Source organism: Macaca nemestrina, chromosome 17, assembly GCF_043159975.1.
Source record: "Macaca nemestrina isolate mMacNem1 chromosome 17, mMacNem.hap1, whole genome shotgun sequence".
Lineage (NCBI taxonomy): Eukaryota > Metazoa > Chordata > Mammalia > Primates > Cercopithecidae > Macaca > Macaca nemestrina.
The window spans coordinates 66,496,127-66,500,102 of record NC_092141.1 but is presented as its reverse complement, the minus strand read 5'-3'; the positions used below and the strand labels follow the sequence as shown (position 1 = coordinate 66,500,102).

General features: G+C 44.2%; 1 non-coding gene across 1 annotated transcript; it reads left to right on the top strand.

The window, feature by feature from the left end:
• Positions 1-323: 323 nt before the first annotated feature.
• On the top strand, positions 324-451 carry LOC112424997 (small nucleolar RNA SNORA40). Its single transcript, XR_003015968.1, has one exon. It is a non-coding gene; the product is annotated as a small nucleolar RNA SNORA40 (small nucleolar RNA).
• The last annotated feature ends 3,525 nt before the right edge of the window (positions 452-3,976 follow it).

Sequence of the window (3,976 nt, the reverse complement as noted above, 5' to 3'; positions counted from 1 at the left end):
TGTTTTTTAGTAGAGACAGGGTTTCACCGTGTTAGCCAGGATGGTCTCGATCTCCTGACCTCATGATCCACCCTCCTCGGCCTCCCAAAGAGATGGGATTACAGGCGTGAGCCACTGCACCCGGCCGAAATAGGTCTTAATGTCATCCCCATTTCACAACTGAGGATACTGAGACACCAAGAGGAGGAGTTTGCCTAAAGTCACTCAGTAAATGGAAGGGCACATCTTTGAACTAGGAACCTGGCTCCCGGGTCCACTCACCTAACCCCTGTGCGCCGTGGCCTCTCAGTAGTATGTCTAACGTACTTAAAAAGAGCACACACTGCACTTACATATGTTTTTGTTTAACTTGTGGACAAAGACTTATGGATAGGTGCAAAAAATAAATCCTCTTTTGCAACCTAGAACTCATTGTTCAGTATGAGTTTTGATATATATAAGAAGGGATATTTTGATACCTGAGACAGTTAATTTATGGGAGTATTGATAGCCATAAAGTTTGGTTCCAGGCCAGGCACAGTGGCTCATGCCTGCAATCCCCACACTAGGTGGGAGTGTTGCTTTAAGCCAGGCGTTCAAGACCAGCCTGGGCAAGAAAGTAACACCTCATCTCCATAAAAATTTGAAAATTAGCTGGGTATCATGGCCTGTGCCTGTGGTTGCAGCTACTCAGGAAGCGGAGGCTAGGGGAAGAGGATTGAGCCCAGGAGTTGGAGGGTGCACTGACCTTTGATGGCACCACTGTACTCCAGCCTGGGTAACAAAGACAGAACCTGTCTCTTAATAATAATAATAATAAAGGTTGATTCTAGGACTGTAGAATAGATAAACAGCATGGGATATGAGCGAAATCCTCAGCTGTATTAATTTTGTATTCCAATTGCATGTTGACTTGATACATAAAATGGCTTTTTGTTTGAAAGGCTTTTATCTTGAGAACATGATGTCTGGAGTTAAAGGTATTGGCATATTCCACACATCTGTACTATTCTTGAGTGCGATCGCTTAGGAATGAATATGATTTGAACTCATTCATGTTTAGAGAGGGTGTCAAACTGAGAACCAGGCAGATCCACCTACACTAAAAATGACCTTAAATTGGTTGAAGAAATTAGATCCTGTGGCCAGGCACGGTGGCTCACGCCTGTAATCCCAGCACTTTGGGAGGCCAAGGTAGGCGGATCATGAAGTCAAGAGATCAAGACCATCCTGGCCAACATGTTGAAACCCCTTCTCTACTAAAAACACAAAAGTTAGCTGGGTGTGGTGGGGCACGCCTGTAATCCCAGCTACTCGGGAAGCTGAGGCAGGAGAATCATTTGAACCCGGGAGGGGGAGGTTGCAATGAGCCAAGATCATGCCACTGCACTCCACCCTAGCAATAGAGCGAGACTCCATTAAAAAAAAAGAAATTAGATCCCAAAGATTCTTGGTGAATTTTGAAGTCTTCTTCAGTATATCCATATGAAAAGGAGATGACAGAAGCAAAATAAAAGAATTATGGGCTGACAGGACAACTGGATTAAAATAAGCATCCATTTCACTAAAAAGGGCTAACTTGAAGATAAATATTTTGACTCCAGTTCTTTAGAGGATCTAAAGTGACCTTGATGGACAGTGGAAGAAATCACAACACAAATGGAATTCCCTGAATAAAAATTGATTGACTTAAAAAAAAGAGCACACAAATAATTCATGACTGATAGCTGTTCTATTTTATAACGGCTAGATCTCTCAGGGTTAAATAAGTAATTTTAGGACTTGGGGCATTTAAGGATATTGAGGCTGTCTTGTGCTTTTGGTAAGGAAAAATAACCAAATAAGCAAGTTATAAATAGAAGTAAAAACTTCTATTGTAATGTTACCATGTAGTCTCTAATTTTACCTCTGTTCAGGCAGGTAGGCGTATTAAAATGCTGGAACTGAAAAGCTGGAGGTTTATTCTTTATGGGGTCTGAAAGCTATGCCCCAGTCCCCTATATATAATGCTAAGCCTGTTCGTCTCCCCCATTTTGTTACTCAGGGCTCGATCTCAATGGAGACAGTGTTACATGAGTTTCACTAACACTGCTAGAAAGTGTGTTTTTCCTGTTTTTGGAATCTCGGTGGGGGTGAACTGGGCATTTCCACTTGGCTTGGAAAAGGCTGAAAATCTGCCTTGGTGAAAAAGTTTAGCTGCATAATTTTTCTTTGTTTTATCATTGCCTCCTGTCACCAGCAAAATTAACCCATCCTGAAGTTTTGCATGAAAACAATTTTTAAATAATCAATTAAGAACATTAAACATTTCTTTTTTGACATGAGGTTTTGCTCTGTTACCCAGGCTAGAGTGCAGTGGCACAACATAGGTCACTGTAACCTTGAACTCCCACGCTCAATCTATCCTCCTGCCTCAGCCCCCCGGAGTAGCTGAAATTATAGGCTCACATCACTATGTCCAGCTAATTTAAAAAGTTTTTTTGTGGGATGAGGTCTCTCTCTGTTGCCCAGGCTGGCCTCAAACTCCTGGGTTCAAGTGATCCTCTCACCTCAGTTTCTCGAGTAGCCAGGACTGTAACTGGGCACCACCACACCTGGCTCTTTATTTACTTATTTAGAGGTAATAAAACAATTTTGAATTTCTTCTGCTCATGTAATTTTCTTCCTGCCCCAGACCAGAATCCTTTAGCAGTCTGTCTCAAAACCCAGGCACCATCCTTTGCAATTTAACAGCAGAGGGTGCTGTGAGCCTGTGGCTGCCAAGGCCTCTGCCAGAAGAAAAAGATGAAAGAGGCCCTCATTCAGCCAGCCTGGAAGTAGGCTTCTGGTTGTTCTGTTCCCATGTGGCTTCGGATGACTTGCCCATGCAATGTGGAGTATGGCGTTTCCCAAAACACAAGCAGGAAATCAAGGGACAAGCTGTGGCCTTCTGGAAATTATCATCTCTATTTTTGACGAGTTTCAGTTCTTCTCCAATTAAATTGATGCTTGATATTTTGTGCATTTAACTCCATCATTCTAGCCAAACTGGAGATTTATCTTTCTTTTTTTTTTTTTTCTGAGACAGAGTCTTGCTCTGTTGCCTAGCCTGGAGTGCAGTGGCGCGATCTCGGTTCACTGCAACCTCTGCCTCGTGGGTTCAAGCGATTCTCAGCCTCCTGAGTAGATGGGATTATAGGCGTCCACCACCATGCCTGGCTAATTTTTGTATTTTTAGTAGAGACGGGGTTTCGCCATGTTGGCCAGGCTGGTCTCGAGCTCCTGACCTCAAGTGATCCAACTGCCTCTGCCCCCCAAAGTGCTGGGATTATAGGTATGAGGCACCATGCCTGGCCTTTTTTTTTTTTTGAGACAGGATCTTGCTCTGTCACCTAGGCTGGAGTGCAGTGACATGATCTTGGCTCACTGTAACCTCTGCCTCCTGGGCTCATGTGATCCTCCATCAGCCTCCAGAGTAGCTGGGACCTCAGGGGCAAACCACCACGCCTGGCTAATTTTTTTTTTTTTTTTTTTTGAGACGGAGTCTCGCTCTTTCGCCCAGGCTGGAGTGCAGTGGTGCAATCTCAGCTCACCGCAACCTCTGCCTCCCAGGTTCAAGCGATTCTCCTGCCTCAGCCTCCTGAGTAGCTGGGACTACAGGCACGCATCACCACGCCCGTGTAATTTTTTAATTTTTTGTATTTTTAGTAGAGATGAGGCTTCACCATATTGGCCAGGCTGGTCTGGAACTGCTGACCTTGTGACCCAGCTGCCTCAGACTCCCGAAGTGCTGAGATTACAGGCATGAGCCACTGCACCCGGCCTCAGTTTTCTTTTTTAAGCTGAGGTTTGAATGTTAAATCCAGGTTCTCTCTCAACTTTTCTCCATTTTTCCTGAAATTCCAGATCCTTAACTCATTCTCCCCCTCCCCCCAGCTAGTTGTCTTCCTACAGCCATTTCACCTCTTGATGGTTGACAGAAAGCAACAATGATGCTCTACATTTCTGGCTAGTTCAG